The sequence below is a fragment of the Giraffa tippelskirchi genome, chromosome 6 (genome assembly GCF_054371585.1).
Source record: "Giraffa tippelskirchi isolate mGirTip1 chromosome 6, T2T-mGirTip1v1.2.pri, whole genome shotgun sequence".
In the NCBI taxonomy this organism is placed as follows: domain Eukaryota; kingdom Metazoa; phylum Chordata; class Mammalia; order Artiodactyla; family Giraffidae; genus Giraffa; species Giraffa tippelskirchi.
Window position 1 is genome coordinate 14,136,825 of NC_137280.1, and position 17,206 is coordinate 14,154,030.

At 45.8% G+C, this 17,206-nt stretch overlaps 1 protein-coding gene across 4 annotated transcripts in view; it reads left to right on the plus strand.

Moving 5' to 3' along the window:
- The first annotated feature begins 1,615 nt into the window (after nucleotides 1-1,615).
- MATN2 (matrilin 2) overlaps nucleotides 1,616-17,206 on the plus strand; it is a 165,617-nt gene continuing 150,026 nt past the window's right edge. For all 4 annotated transcript variants that reach the window (XM_081505204.1, XM_081505206.1, XM_081505205.1 and 1 more), the window contains exon 1: nucleotides 1,616-1,849. The gene's annotated coding sequence lies outside the window, so the exon portion shown is untranslated. The remainder of the gene's footprint in view (nucleotides 1,850-17,206) is intronic.

A 17,206-nucleotide genomic window follows, 5' to 3' on the forward strand; every position in this document is an offset into this window, starting at 1 on the left:
AATAAGGCAATGCACTTAAACTGTAAGTTTCCATAAACTGTAACTCAACTTCCCCAGCTCCTAAGGGATTTTCACTGGCTCAGACTCAGGAAGAATTTTCATTTGTGGGATCCAAGACTTCAGAGACCAAACATTTCCTGAAGGCTTTCCTCTGCTTTCCGACCTCCACCTACGTCCTCCCAAAGACATACAAAGAAACTATTTCTGATCAGTGCAGGCAGCCAAGAGCGCCCAGTGTGCCTAAGGTACAGGGTAAGGGAACAGGAATCCAGTATTCTTTCTTGGCTTCATGACATCACTGAGCTGCCTTGATGGCTTGAGTATGTTGACCCCTTGCCTATGGCTAGAATTTTAATTACCCATCTAGAGCTTTCCTGAAGAATCGCTTTTGTACATGTTTTTTTAATTCATATTCCAGAAACCAAATCATCAAATAGGAGTGATGATTCGGTGTCAGGCAGCTAAGAGTACTTAAATGATCAGACTCGGGCACTGAACATTTTGAAACTCGTTAATTCTACTGCCTCTCATGCCATAGCTTGTTAAAACCTGAACTGGGTTAATGGTTTGGGGTTATAATTTTGCCCGATTATTAGAAGATGCCCTAGCCTGTTGACTTTCCTGGTGGCTCAGACAGTAAAGACTCTGCCCACAAGTCGGAAGACCCAGGTTCGATCCCTGGGTTGGGAAGATCCCCTGGAAAAGGAAATGGGAACCCACTCCAGTATGCTTGCCTGGAGAATTCCATGGACAGAGGAGCCTGACAGGCTACAGTCCATGGGGTTGCAAAGAGCCGGACACAACTGAACAACTAACACACTAGCCTGTTGTACAGACCTGCACTCACTGCAGCTGGCCAGAAGCAGGGAGAGCTGGCAGGTTGGCAGTGCCAGGCCCTTTCCTTGCCACTGACCAGCCCTGTCTCCTGCATCCCTCCAAAATCCCCCTGGAGACCTCTAAGGTCATGTTGCCCTCACTTTACCAAACTGCAAACACCTTTGCCCATAATTTCAAAAGTCTGGCCTGGACCAGACCTTCTCTGCTCCTTCAGGGTAGGAACCCTATTTCCCTTCCCTCCTGGCATCCTTACTCTCCTCCCCACTCGGGGGCCTGGTCTCTGGCCAGTGGACGCTCTGTTAATATGAACTGGCAGCGGTGCTCTGGCCACTGCCAAGACAGCTCCTGGCACTTGTCACCAATTACCCCAATTCTTGCCGCTTTCTTCTTCATCATCATCGACAAACGACCAATCATGCCCCTCGGTTCAGGACCGGGACTCTATCATGCCTGCCTTCCTCCAGAAGATGCTCTCCATCGCACCCCAGCAACCCCCACGCCCCCCGCCAAGCCCCCAAAGCTCCTGGCTGTTCTCGAGCCTGCGGCCCCCGACCCCGGGAAGCAGATCCCAGCCTGGGCTCGCGCAGAGCGAGGTGGCAGCCGGCAGGACGCGCGGCCAGGGCCCCCGGTTCCGGGGCTGCCTTCGGGGTGGGGCGGTCCTCGCGCCGCTCCCTCTCGGCGCCCGCCCCGTCCCCAAAGAGGACACCCCTCCTCCCGCCGGCCCGCTCCCCACCCTCCGCGGCGCCGCCTCCCCCGCCCGCCCGCCCGCGCTGGCCCCGAGCCGCCCCGGCAGCCAGCGAGCGAGGGGAGCGCTCTGGGATGGGACTTGGAGGAAGCGACCAAGGAGGAGACAGCGGCAGCGCCTCGGGCTTCTTCCCCGGCTCCCACGAGCGGTCTCCCGGAGGAGAGCCGTGGCTCTCGGAGTGGCGCCGAGGCCGGCGAGGAAGACGCGGGCGGCTGCGCCCCTGTCTCGCTTCCCAGGCGCCGGCGGCGGCGGCGGCGGCGGCTGCAGGTGAGCGGGGCGCGCTCTCCCCGGGGCCCCTGCCTGGCCCCGCGGCCCCGAGGCGGTGACGGACCGACCGACCCCTACCGACCGACAGACTGACAGATAGGCAGGGCTTGGGCACCCACGCACGCGGGCGCCGCCCCCGGGCTGGCTCCCCGGCCTCCACCGCTCCTCACGGCCCCCGCCGCCGGGCGCCCCCAGACCACCACCTCTCGCCCCAGGCCCGTGGCTCCCGACTCCTCGGGGCAGACAGAGCCCGAGAGGGATGGCGGCGCTGCGGGACCCCCGGCCGGGGGCAGTCGGGCCGCTGGGGCCGGGCGAGCTCCGCGCGCGCTCCCCGCGCCGCCGGGCGCACCGCGCGGCAGCCACCCCGCGGGGTCCCGTGGGGGCGCTGTGTCCCGCCGCGGGGAAGCCCGGACCCGGGCTCCGCCGACCCCCGGGAAAGGCAGACTTGCGGAGCGCGATTCCGCGGTGATTCCCGTTCGGCTGGCGAGCGGATCGATTCCGACTCCCCGCCTTGGCTGGCTTGGTCTTTTCACGCCCGTGTCAGTATTTTGTTCTTGGTTTTCTATGGAGCTAAAGCTCCAGCTTCCTTACGTGATGGGGAAAGGAAAGAAAGATGAGGGCATTTTTTCGTCGTTGCTAGAAACCCCCAGGATAGTATGGAGACAGGAGAGAAAAAATGAGGGAAACCCTCCACCCCTCCCGTTAAGGTCTCCGGGACTGGACTCCCAGGAAGATAGCTCCTCGGGAACACACTCCGGGCCCTGAGCAAACCCAACTGACCGAGTTCCAGATCGTCATAAATCAGGGAGCTGGGCCGTGTCTGCACCAAGTGCATTTAATTGGCTTGCAGCAGCGGGGCAGCCAAGAGACCCGCAAGAGGCTGCAGGGGGGTGGAGATGGGGGGACATGGTCAAGACCAGAGACTCTGGGTTGGCCTGCTGAGGTTCAGACCCTGGCTGTGAGCGGAGCTTACAGGTTGGTAACCTTGGAGTTACCCAACTACTCTATGCCTCACTTTCTTCATCTGTCTAATGGGATGATCATCCCTACATGGCGGTGAGGATTAAATTCAAGTACTTACAACCGTTCCAGGCTTCTTAAGACTAGTTCCATGACCTGACTCTCCAGAAGAGCAAGGCATTTCTTTCTAGGAACACAGTCACCTCCTCTCCAACTCTGGAAGGTAGGCTCTGAGTGGATACCTGAGGCTGGCAGGTGATCCGCATGTATTTAACTGGAATTTTGCACTCAGGAGTGCCCCTGCACAGTTCTCCCTGCCTGCTTCCAACAGGACAGCCTCAGAAAATCATATTGCTGTTCCAAGATGGGTTTATGGTCTGGAAAGTTTCCTTTCAAACCCGGAAGCTTGATCTGTTGGAATTCCCTGTTGAGACTGCAGATAGATATCTGTGGCTCTTCACCTCTGTTTCCCCATCTGCCCCAACTTTTTTTTGCTGCCAGTAGAATTCAGGCAGGCCACTCTGCTCTACGAAGCTAGGGTCCCTGACTCTGGAGTCCAGTGCCCCTGGAGGCACTGAGGCTGGAGCTCGCTGACCGGAGGTGCAGAGTCCACCTCAGAGGTACCCTCAGATGGTTGCCATGCTCTGAGCTCCATCGTCACCACGTATCTCCGTTCACCAAAAGGTAGTTGAAATGAGGCTGAAGACTTAAAGAAGAGGGAATCGAAGATTGCTTCTTTTTTTTTATTTATTTATATATTTTTGGCTGTGCTGGGTCTTTGTTGCTGCAAGGGCTTTTTTCTAGCTGGGGAGAGCAGGGGCTACTCGCTAGCTGTGGTGCATGAGCTTCTCATTGTTGGCTTCTCTTGTTGCGGAGCGCGGGCTCTAGGCATTCAGGCTTCAGTAGCTGCAGCTCCCAGGCTCTAGGGCCCAGGCTCAGTAGTTGTGGCCCATGGGCTTCATTGCTCCACGGCATGTGGGATCTTTCCAGATCAGGGATTGAACCCGCGCCACCTACATCGGCAGGCAGATTCGTTACCACTGAGCCACCAGGGAAGCCCCGAAGATGGCTTTTTGAAAGATAGAGAAGGAAGAAGAGGATCATTGAAGGTTCTGGAAAGAAATCCCCCCTTTTTCCTAGAATCAGCAACCGGTGGGGGGCCTATGAGAAGGCAAGGGGTGAGGAGGGGCGGGGATGAAGGCGGGGTAGAGACAGGTGGTGAGGGAGCACCAGGGTCAACGCTGGCCTGCAGGGGCACTGGGTGTGAGGCTGGGTGGGCGGCGAGGGGGACACGCTGGGGCTCAGGGCTGAGTTGCTGTTTGAGAGCAGCCGAGTGCACCGGAGTCTCATGCTTTCACTGGGATGGGACTAGCGGCCTCTGGTTTTTAGCATGTGCGTTTGAGAGAGTCCTTTCCTGGGACTCCCTGTTTTTAGGGAAGCTCGGGAGGGCTCCTCTGTTTGTAACATAAGTCAGGACGGTCAGAAAGAAAGGGTGGAAGTGCCAATGAGAGAGTGGAAGCTATCCTTGCTGTTGCTAGTAAACAGGGCCAGGGAGGCCCTTCCAAAGGACCAGTTGCCACTTGGAGCTCCAGCCGTGAGGTCATCTTTGAACCTGCCATGTGGCTCGGCAGACAGCCACCGCTGCCTTACCCGACAGGACCCTGAAGGTGATTCAGAGAGAGAGAAGGGCAGGTCTGTGCTCCATCCCAGAGGCCTTGGTTGTTGGCGGTAATGATGCAGACAGTGATGAGGGGTTGTGGGGTACGACCTTGATCTTGGCACCTGAGGGACCGAGGTTCTGGTCTCAGACCCGCTACTCATTACTTGCAAGGATTTTGAAAAGTCACTTAGACTCCCTGCCTCAGTTTCCTCATCTGTAAATGGGAATAGGACTGTTGGGAGAATTAAATTAGTTAACACACATAAAAATGCTTAGTGTAATACCTAGCTCAGAGTCAGTGCTCATTATTAATTACCTGTAATTATTGTTATCTGAGCCTCAGTTATGTCATCCATCAAATGGGATGATGCCATCTGTGTCATAGTGTTGTTATAAGGGTTAAATGAGTTAATTAACTGTGAATTAATCTGCCAGTGTGTAGTATATAATAATGCTCAGAGTGAACTGGTTGAAAATAAGATTTATACCAAACTATCTGCATATTAAAGCAGTGGTTGAGCAGGTGAACTAGCTAACATTTTTCAAAAGTTCGTTTAAGAGTCTTGTCAAAGAAAACTTTACCACTGGGGGCTGTGGCTCACTCCCCACTGGAATACCCCACTGCTATTTTAGGTTACTGTACTAGTTTCTTATTGCTGCTGTAACATATTACTACAAACTTAGTGCTTAAAGCAACACAGATTTATTGTCCTTCAGTTCTGCAGGTCAGAAGTCTGAAATGGGTCTCACTGGGCTAACATCAAGGTGTCGGCAAGGCTGTGTTCCTTCTGGAGGCTCTGGGGGAAATCTGTTCTCTTGCCTTTTCTGGCTTCTGAAAGCTGCCTGTGTTTCTTGGCTCCTAGACTTTTGTTCCATCTTCGAAGCATAGCAGCTTCCAGTTCCCCCTTCCTTCCCCCTTTTCTACCCCCCCTTTCCCTCCGCACTTCTCTCTCTTATAAAGACCCTTGTGCTTACTTTGGGCCGACTTGGATAATCCAGGCTACTTTCTCCATCTCGATATCCTTAGTTTAATCACATCTACAAAATCCCTTTTGCCACAAAAGGCAAAAACATATTCACAGATTCTGGGATGATTAGGTCATAGACATCTTTGGGGGCATTATTCTAATAAACAGTTACTATTAGAGAAAATGATGTCAATCAAAGGATTTTATCTCATTTCTGTTTAGGGCTTATCCCTGCACCTTCCCAGTTAGGTGAGTTTGTTTTCACTTGTCTAAAAGATGAGACCACAGGGGTCAAGACTAAGGGTCACTTCTTCTGTGAGCCCTGGGTTTCTGCAAACGCAGTTCTCAAGTTGCTACTTGCAGTTTCTCCCTTTCCAAGACAAACCTTAACACTGGCCCCTCAGCATGGTCTCCTTTTCTAATTCCTCTTCTTCTCCATTTAGTGAAACATAAAGAATGCTCCCACCCCCCAAGATCTCCTCTGAGAATATCACCACCTTTCTGAGATCCCTAGACAATGTCTGTATTAGTTTTCCATTGATGCTGTAGTAACTTACCACAGACTCACTGACATAAAACAAGTTTATGCAACCTATATGTCCACTGACAGGTGAATGGGTAAAGAAAATGTGGTATATCTAGCTGAATTACTCAGCTATACAAAAGAATGAAATAATGCCAATTTCAGCATCATGGATGGACCTAGACATTATCATACCAAGTGAAGTAAGTCAGACAAATATCATGTGATATCACTTAATATGTGGAATCTCAAGACATGGTATGAATGATACAAAACAGAAATAGATTCAGAGACAGGAAATAAACTTATGGTTACCAAAGTGGATAGTGGGTGAGTGGGGGGAGGTAAATTAGGAATAACACACACACACTACTAAATATAAACTAGGTAAACACCAAGGATCTACTGTATAGCACCAGGATCAATACTCAATATTTCATAACAACATATAATGGAAAAATCTGAAAGAGAATATATATACATATATGTGTGTGTGTGTGTAAATATACATGTATGTATAACTGAATCACGTTGCTATGCACTTGAAACTAACACATGGTAAACTAACTATATTTCAATTTTAAAAAGTCTCTTATCTTCTGTTTCTGGAAGTCACAAGTCTGAAATAGTTCTTACTGGGTGTTATCATTCCTTCTGGAGGCTTTAAGGAAGGATCCATTTCCTTGCTTTTTCCAGCTTCTAGAATCCCTCCTCATTGCTTGGCTTACTGCCTCTTGTCATCTGCAAAGCCAGCAATGTCAGGCTGAGTACTAATCATGCTGCTTCCCTCTTAGGTTTTTGAGGACCTTGACGACTGCATTGGGCTCACCTGGATAGTTCACAATACTCTCCCTGTTTTTTTTTTTCTTCTATTTTTTTAATTGAGATATAGTTGATATACAGTAGCTCCCCATTTTTAAAGTCAGCTAATTAGCAACCGTAATTCCCCTTTGCTGTGTAATGTAACATATCCACGAATTCTGGGGATTAGGACACGGACATCTTTGGAGGGACATTATTTTGCACATCCCAGGGCTTAAGAAGGAGTTCCAGGTCAGGACCACCAGTACAGCCTTATTCTTTTTTTTTTTTTAATTTTTAATTTTAAATAAATTTATTTATTTTAGTTGGGGGCTAATTACTTTACAATATTGTAGTAGTTTTTGCCATACATTGACATGAATCAGCCATGGGTTTACATGTGTTCCCCTTCCTGGACCCCCCTCCCACCTCCCTCTCCATCCCATCCCTCTGGGTCATCCCATTGCCCCAGTCCCGAGCATTTGTCTCATGCATCGAACATGGAATGGTGTTCTGTTTCACATATGATAATATACATGTTTCAATGCTATTCTCCCAGAACGTCCCACCCTCACCTTCTCCCTCAGAGTCCATAAGACTGTTCTGTGTCTCTTATTCTGTCTCTCATATAGGGTTATCGTTACCATCTTTCAAATTCCATGTATATGCATTAGTATACCGTATTGGTGTTTTTCTTTCTGGCTTACTTCACTCTGTATAATGGGCTCCAGTTTCATCCATCTCAATAGAACCGATTCAAATGTATTTTTTTTAATGGCTGAGTAATATTCCATTGTGTATATGTACCACAGCTTCCTTATCCATTCGTCTGCTGATGGACATCTAGGTTGCTTCCATGTCCTGGCCTTATTAACACCCCTTCCAGCGTGTGCACAGTAGCCCATTCAAGAGAGAACACCCATTAAACTTCCTCCAAAATCTCTGCTGCAGCTCACATCTCTCCCTGCATCCCTTTGTCCATGGAATGATCTGGGAGCAAGGCGGGCAGGAGTGGTACTGCACACACTTCATTGTCAAGTAAACTTATAATCAAAAGCACATAGAAAATGATGCAAAAAAACCATAAGGAAACAGTTCAATGGATCTTTTGCAAAATGAACACTCTCATATGACCACCTCTCAGACTGGCACCCCAGAAGCCCCCTTTGTACCCCCAATTAATTATCACCTCCCCCAAAGGTAACTGCTATTCTAACTTAGCATTACCTGTTTTTTAAGAAAACATTTTATGGAAGCACACATATAAGAAAGTGCACTAATCAGGGACGTAGCTGAATTATTTTTCATTAATTGAGCAATCATTAATTTCATTAATGAGTAAGCGTTGAGTAATCAGCAGAACATTTCTAGCACTCCACAATCGGCCCTCAGCTCCTCTCTTTTAAGGACACTTCTCTGAAGTTGTGCACGCAGCATTGACTTCTATCCCCCTGACCCATGTATAGTCACCTGATAGGGAAGAAGGGAAGACTGAGCATTTGGTCTTAATTCCCACACATGTCCATTGAATAAGGGAGCATTCTGTTACTAAAGAGGAGGGGAAATATTGGAGGACAACTAGCAATGTCTACCAAGACCTTTGTAGTCTCTCCACTGTGAATAAGGGGCAGGTCTAGGGCTGTGACCCTGGTATGGATGGAAAGGGGAGAAGGAATGTGAGACATCACATGGTAGAATGTGGTGCTTACTTGTCTGGAAGGGAGAAAAGATATGGTAGGAATGCCCTGCATACCAAAATATGAGGTGAGGATATTTTCCCCCAGAAAATGATTCTTTGGAAAAGAGGAATTTGCTCTGTATTTGAGTCCTTGCAGAATCTCTTAAAGTAGGGGAGCTCTGTCAAATATGTTGAACATATTTGGGATGGAACATTGGCTTGAAATGTCCTCAATCAATGTACTAATTTTGGATACACATAGAAGTCAACTGACCAAAACAGTACAAGAAAAATCAATTCAAATTTAGTCATTATTCTTCTGGACACAATTTCACAATTACAAGTGTTGGATAACACTGGATACAATACCTTAAGAGCAATGCAATGAATAAGTTGCAGAGATGGTGAATTTATGTTTCCAGGACATTAAAAAACCTAACTGTCCTCATGTTACATAAATGGGGACTGGTGGCCTGAGATAAAATTTCCAGTGACAGTATCATATATAGATTCAGAAAGTACTGTATCTCACACAATTTAAACAGAAGTGAAGGTGGCAGAAGACTCAAAAAACATCTTTAGTGTTGATGAAATACTGATGTTGGAAAGGCAAGCATTTGAAAACTGTTTTATGAAGTGAGAAAAAAACAGTTTTATGAAAAACACTTTTCTTATGAAATATTTTTAATGAATAAAGCATTATTGCTACACTAATCCATATTTTGCAATCTAAAATATTTTGAATATGCATGTATGATGAAATGGATACTTAATTATTATAACTAGATATTTGATATTTCATCGATACCATTTAACAATTATGTGTTCAACATGGCCAAGAAGTCTGGGGGAGAGGCTCCTCCCATCATAGGGCAGAGCCTTTGGGGTCACCCCCATTCTGGCAAACAGCGTACATAGATGAAGACATGCTTGGCCTTGTCAAGATGTTGGATGCAGAACTAGAGCCAATTTGATTCAACATTTATTGATCTTTTGCTGATCAATAAATGTGTTTATTCAGCATTTACCTATTTTCTAAAAGTTCATTTACAAAATTCAGCACCCGGGATACAGAGATGACAAGGTGTAGTTTCATGGAATCGCTCAGAGTCTAGTCAGGGAGGCAGATACGGAAGCAAGAAAAAGAAACCCAGGGCCAGAGCGGACAGCCAACCCATTGCTAGGAGGGTGTAGGAATATCAGTCCTTGCTGAGAAAATCAGAGAATGTTCTGGAGAGTGGCTGACGTCTGAGCTGAAACTTGAGGAATGAATGCGATTTTGTTTCTTTTTTTTTAGCTACATCGCGTAGCATGTGGGATCTTAGTTCCCCTACCAGGGACCGAACCCAGGCCCCTGGCAGAGGAAAGCATGGAGCCCTCACCCCTGGTCCTCCCAGGCAGTTTTGATGACTGTGTAGAAGGTAGACTGGACCGAGGGACCAGTGTGAATGAAGGCGCCCAGCTAGGACAGGAATCTGAGTTCCTCTGGCAGTGGTCAAGTGGCTGGGGTGTGTGGGGGGCTGCCGTGGTTGGAGGGCGGCCAGTGGGCCTTGAGCATGGACGGTAAGCTGTGAGGTTGCAGTTGAAAACCAAGTGGGGAAGGGGCAGGACCCCAGGAGGTAAGAGCAGTTCTAAAGCTTCTGGAGGAGTCTGGGTGAGAAATCGAGAGACCAGAGCATTGCTGCAGTGGCAGGCCCCGCTGGGAGGGCTGGAGTGGGGAGCCGGCTGGAGCGGGGAGCCGGCAGGCGCAAGAAAGACAGGGTGCGTCCACCCATGGATGTGGTTGTGACTTGAGGAAGACATGGGAGCTGAGGCCAAGTCTCCTGTTAACGTTGACTATGGAGTCATTGTACTATGAAAGGACTTGAACCTGGAAAGGCCGGGCTGGCAAGCAGACCTAGACCATGGGGCGAAAATCACAGTCAACATCAGGTCAACATCTAAGTGTCTAATACTGAGAGCGTCCTGAGCACCGTGACCTCGAGTCCGTCCCAGCAGAAGCTGGGCTCCACTTGCCGGCCCTGAAGGAGCTGGGGATTCCGGTCTGAGGTGGGGACCAGCAGGAAGGCCTTTGGGGCCGTCCGGTGAGACAGATTCCCGGTGGCTGCAGTAGCAGTTAGTGTGGACCCGAGGTGTGCCAACGGAGCAGCGGCTTGCGAGGGATACACAACTATTGTATCTGATGTCTAAGAACTTTCGGCACAGAGGAGGGGACTCAAAATCTCTTTTTTTTTTAGCAAGTAGGCTGGCTGCCTGAGAGATGGCGGGGGTGGAATCTGGGCTTTGTCACTTAACTAGCTCTGAGGCCCTGGGGGAGCATCTTTCCATCTGTGGCTCTTTGGTGTCCCACCCAAGGAATTGGGAACTTGTCCACCTCACAGAACGGTTGTGGGACCACATGAGATAATAATACACAAAGTGCCCTGCTCACTGCCCGGCCCATAGCAGGCACTTGGAAAATACTAGAGCTTTAGCCCCTTTCTCATCCAGGGGCGGGGTTTATGGCCTGGGAGGGTGTCAGGCCCAGGCTTCCTCAGGAGAGCAGCATCGTCCCCGCCTGTGATCTGGTTTAGGCTGGGAAACGTGGCTTCCAGGTCACGCCTCTCATTTTATAGCTGACCAGTTAAAGCCCGGAAAGTTAAATCACCTAACTGAGGTCACAAGGCGTGTTGAGACAGAGCCAGGCCTCTCCTCTCAAGGCCCGTGGCACGCAGTGCTGGCTCCCGTGAGATTCTAGGCATCTGTCAATTGACTTGGAACAGTGATGCTTAGAAGCAGTTATACCAAGACGATCAGAACAATCTCCTCTCTCTCTCCTCCACCCTCTTGGTAAAGCTAAATGAAAAGACTCATTGTCTCATGGAGAGGAGAAAAATTGCTAGAACAAAAGTCAAAGCTGTTGTATTTTTTTTTTTTTAATATTCTTTCCATGCCCTCAAATGCTTCATGGAATCTGTTTTGATTGAATTAACCTCTATTTCTCAGTACAACAATTCTTCTCATATGCCCATCTATGAAAGGAACTGTTTCTCAAACATCATTCCATTTTCTGGTGAGAATTGGCTCTGGCTTCTGTTGTTCACATGCTAGCAGTTATAAATGCCACACTGAGAAACAATGATTAGTGTGGGCTACATGTATTGACTTATTTTTTCTTGTTTCACTGCCACTGAATTTTTTAAAAAGATCTATCTTGTCAGATATTAATATTGCCATACTGGTTTTATGTTGATTTGAATACAGTATCCTTTCCCCTACTTCTTTAGATTTTTTTTTTTAAACAGCTTTTTTGAAGTCGAACTTAAACAATAAAATTCTCCACTTTGGGATCTTCCCTGGTGATCCAGTGGTTAAGAATGTGCCTTGCAATGCGGGGGACACAGGTTCGATCCCTGGTCAAGGAACTAAGACCCCACATGCCATGGGGCAACTAACACCTGATGAAGCCAAAAATAAATATTTTTTAAAAAGAAAAAAATCTTCAGTTTTAAGTGTATAATTTGATGGGCTCTGACCAATGTATAGAGCCATGTAACCTCCACCACAATCGTGGTGAATGCTTACGTCACCCCCCAAATTTCCCTCCTGCCTCTGCGTTGTTGTTCAGTTGCTCAGTTGTGTCCTACTCTTTGTGGTCCCATGGACTGCAGCACGCCAGGCTTCCCTGTCCATCACCAACTCCCGGAGTTTGCTCAGACTCATGTCCACTGAGTCAGTGATGCCATCCAACCATCTTGTCCTCTGTCGTCCCCTTCTCCTCCTGCCCTCAGTCTTTCCCAGCATCAGGGTCTTTTCCAAAGAGTCAGCTCTTCACATCAGGTGGCCAAAGTATTGGAGTTTCAGCTTCAGCATCAGTTCTTCTAATGAATATTCAGGATTGATTTCCTTTAGGATGGACTGGTTGGATCTCCTTGTAGTCCAAGGGACTCTCAAGACTCTTCTCCAACACCACAGCTCAAAAGCATCAATTCTTCAGCACTCAGCCTTCTTTAAGGTCCAACTCTCACATTCATACATGACTACTGGAAGAATCATACCTTTGACTAGATGGACTTTGTTGGCAAAGTAATGTCTCTGCTTTTTAATATGCTGTCTAGGTTTGTCATAGCTTTTCTTCCAAGGAGCAAGCATCTTGTAATTTCATAGCTTCAGTCACCATCTGCAGTGATTTTGGAGCCCAAGAAAATAAAGCCTGTCATTGTTTCCATTGTTTCCCCATCTATTTGCCATGAAGTGATGGGACCAGATGCTATGATCTTCATTTTTTAATGTTGTTTTAAGCCAGCTTTTTCATTCTTTTCTTTCACCTTCATCAAGAAGCTCTTTAGTTCCTCTTCTCTTTCTGTCATAAGAGTGGTGTCATCTGCATATCTGAGGTTATTGATATTTCTCCTGGGACTCTTGATTCCAGCTTGTGCTTCATCCAGTCCTGTATTTCACATGATGTACTCTGCATATAAGTTAAATAAGCAGGATGACAATTTACAGCCTTGATGTACTCCCCAATTTTGAACTAGTCTGTTTTTCCATGTCTGGTTCTATCTGTTGCTACTTGACTTGCAAAATTTCTCAAGAGGCAGGTCAGGTGGTCTGGTATTCCCATCTCTGTAAGAATTTTCCACAGTTTGCTGTGATCCACACAGTCAAAGCCTTTAGTGTAATCAATGAAGCAGAAGTAGATGTAGCTGACCCTCTTTTCCCATCCAATCCCCTGAGATCAAATCAGAACCATTGATCTTCTTTCTGTCATGGAATGTTGCCCTTTGTTGGATGTCACATAAGTGGAATTGTTCACTATGTAATCTTTTTGAGTCTGGCTACTTTCACTCATCCTAATTAGTTTGAGATTCATCCAGTGTATCATTCCATTAATTGGTAAATATTAGTCCATTTTATGGATGTACCACAATTTATTTACCCGTTCATTAATATATGGACATTTGTGTTCCCAGTTTTTAGCTTTCACAAAGAAAGCTTCTATGAGCATCTGAGTATGTCTTTGTGTAGATGTGTTTTTATATCTTTTGGGTAAATATGTAGGTTGCTGGTTGGCCCAGTTTGCCCACAGCTGAGTTTTCTGGGATGAAAGGCTTTCAGTGCTAAAACACAGGCAATTCTAGACAAACCAGGCCAGTTGGTCACCTTGTGTTGTCTCATTTGGGAAATGTATGTTGAACTGTGTGAGCAACTGCTATATTGTTTCCCTAAATGACTGAAGCATTTTGCATTCTTACCAGCAACATATTAGAATTCCAGTTTTTTACATTTTTGTCAATGCTTGGTTATATCAGTCTTTTTAATTTTAGATATTCTGGTGAATTTGTCATGGAATGTCATTGCGATTTTTTTTTTTAAGTTTATTTGTTTATTTTGGCTGTGTGGGATGTTAGTTTTAGCTCAAGGGGTCTTCGGTCTTCATTGTGGCACTCAGGATCTTTAGCTGTGGAATTTGAGATGTAGTTCCCTGAGCAGAGATCGAACCCAGGCCTCCTGCATTGAGAGTGCAGAGTCTTAGCCACTGGACCACCGAGGAAGTCCCTGTCATTGTGATTATTAATTTGCGTTTTTCTAATGACTGAGAATGTTGAACATTTTCTCATATGTTTATTTTTATCTGAACGTCTTCTTTGGTGATGTGAGTGTTCAAATATTTTGCACGTTTTCAAGTGGGTCGTTATAGGAATTTATGTCTGGAATATAAATGATATATAGGTATATAGACATATAAGGATATATGTCTTGGAAATCTTTTCTACCAGACTGTGACTTGCTGTACCATTGCATTTTGAAAAAGGAGTTTTTAAAATTTATTTTATTGAAGCATAGTTGATTTACAACGTTGTGCTAATTTCTGCTCTACACAAAGTGACTCAGTTATGCATACATTCTTTTTCATATTTTTTTCCATTATAGTTTATCACAGGATATTGACTATAGTTCCCTGTGCCATACAGTAGGACCTTGTTGTTTATCCAGTCTATATACAGTAGTTTGCATCTGCTAATCCTAAACTCCTCTACTTCTCTCCCTGTTGGCAACCACAAGTGTGTTCTCTCTTCTGTGGGTTTGTTTCGTAGATACGTTCCCTGTGTCATATCTTAAATTCCACATATAAGTGGTATCATATGATATTTGTTTTTGTCTTTCTGACTTCGCCTTAGTATGATAATCTCTAGGTCCATCCATGTTGCTGTAAGTGGCATTATTTCATTCTGAAGAAAGAAAGTTTTAAATACTTTAAGATACTAACTTGTGTTTTTAAATTATGGATTTGTGTGTCACTGTTTTATTACAGTAGTCATAAGTCAGCATCAGAGTTAATATAAGGTACATTAAATGGCTCAATATGACAAAATTAACAATGTGTACTTCGTATTAGTTGGTTTGATTGCATAATGATGATAATAATAATAACAAGTAGCTGTCACTCTTTGTACTCTTACTATGTACCGGCAGTATTCTATGTGCTTTATTTTTTTAATTTTTTAGTTTTAATTGGAGGATAATTGCCTTGCAATATTATGTTGGTTTCTGCTATGTATCAACATGAATCTGCCATAGGTATACATATGTCCCCTTCCTCTTGAACCTCCCTCCCACCTGCCACCTCATTCTATGTGCTTTATATATTTGAGCTTATTTAATTCATACAACAACCAGTTTAAAGATGAGGAAACTGCGGTAGAGAGAGGTAAAGTAACTTGCTCAGGGTTAGACAACTAGAAATCTTTAGTTCTGTTAATTCTTTTTTTAAAAAAATTTTATTTATTTATGGCTGCACTGGGTCTTAGTTGCTGCTCGTGGGCTTTCTCTAGTTGTGGCGAGCTTTCTCCAGTTGCACCCTTTGTTTTTGGTGCACGGGCTGCTCATTGCCCGGTGCAGTGGCTTCTTTTGTTGCGGAGCACAGGCTCTCAGGCGCTTGGGCTTCAGTAGTTGCTTGGTTTTCGGGCTTAGTCATCCCTTGGTATGTGGAATCTTCCCACATCAGGGATCGAACCCGTGTCTCCTGAATTGGCAGGCAGATTCTTAACCACTGTACCATCAGGGAAGTCCAGTTCTGTTTATTCTCAACTCCCTATCCCTCACCTATCTCCAGGGCCTTTTGGTTAGCAATGGTGACTTGAAAATGCAAACACTTCTTGAAATCCACAGTAAACCCAAGCCACATGAAATGATGTTTGTTTTTTGAAAATGATAATTATCCACCACAACGTGTTCTAAATGTTTGGATTTAATTGCAGATGTGTTGGGATGGATGTGGACCCTTAAGAGCGTGTTGTATATATTTTGAAAGACATAAACATGGACTTTGTACATATGGGAAGAAGGAGACCATCACTAAAATAATAAATCACATATAAATGACATAATACACTTCGAATTGATTAAACCAAGGAAACTTGAAATAAACAGTAGGTTTAGGATCAGAGAAAGAGGGAAAATCTTTTAAGTTTTCTTCCTTTTCTAAAAAGGAACCTCATAGGTTAAGCTATGAAAAGGGACCAGTTAGTAAAGAGTTTTATTTTGTTTAGAAGGGGTGGGCACTAGTTATCCATAATGAACTAGCAATGCTCTGGAGCTTCACCCCTGTATCACCTGCATAACCTTAGGTAAATTATTTAACTTCTTTACTTACTGTAAGAATTAAATGGCTTACTACATTTAAAACACTTGGCTCAATGCCTGGCACATAGTAAGCACTGAATAAACATCTGCTGTTTTTAACGGAGTCTTAAGGCAGAGTGAAAAATGAGCTAGTGCCACACAGCAAGTGTGAAAAACTGGTCTTTGAAGGTCGACAGGCCTCGGTTCATCTCCAGGTCAATTCCTGAAAGCAGCTTGCTGAACAAACAGTTTACTGAATTATTAAGATTTTTTTTTTTTCCCCACGTTTTGGGAAGTGATCCCTGCCCTTGTCCTGCCCTGATCCCACCTCTGACAGTGAAACAGCTATGACCTTTCATGAATTGACTTCTGGGGACTTGACTTGCAGCTAGCCAAGTTTTCTGTTAATTGGTCAATTGGTAAATTAGCCGCTTATCCTGGGTTTGAATCCCTTCTTTGCTACTTATTTCAGCTGGGCGACCTCGGTCAAGTTACTAAACTTCTCTGAGCCTCAGTTTCCTCTTCTCTTAAAAGCAGAAACAGTAATTCTGATTACTGCAAGATAGGTATGAGGATTAGATGAAATCAATTGGGTGAAATGGCCAAGCACAAGATGAGGACTTAGTAAAGAAACTTTACAGGCAGATGATCTTCCTTAAATGTTGTTCCTCCTTAAATATTCCCTCCTCCCCACCAATTTGTGTAAATTGATAAATTGCTGTGACATCCATCGTGATGACTGAAACTAGAAGAAAAACAGTTTAAACCTAGTCCCAGGACATTGCCTTCTCCATGAGGGTTTGCCAGGCGGAAGAGTCCATATCATTCACCACATGGCAAGTGCCTTTCTCATCCCATGTGAGGTACTGAGACTGGCCATCCTGGGAAAACCTGGATCTGATCATGTTACTCTGCTCAGAATCCTTCCCCCAGAGCCTTCAACAGCGGCTACTCTGCAGGACCAGTACGAAAAGAGTTCAAGTCTGGTCAAGAGTGTGCTACTCGGATTGAAACTCCCTCGCCTCTGTGTACATCTGAAACTCAAGTCAGGGCTAAAATTCTTTCTGCATCTGAGAACTTCTTGCTCAGCATTGCATTAGATCCTGTTCTTCTCTGGTCTCCTAGTGCTTTTGCTTGCTTGCTTGTCCCCACCTCCCCATGT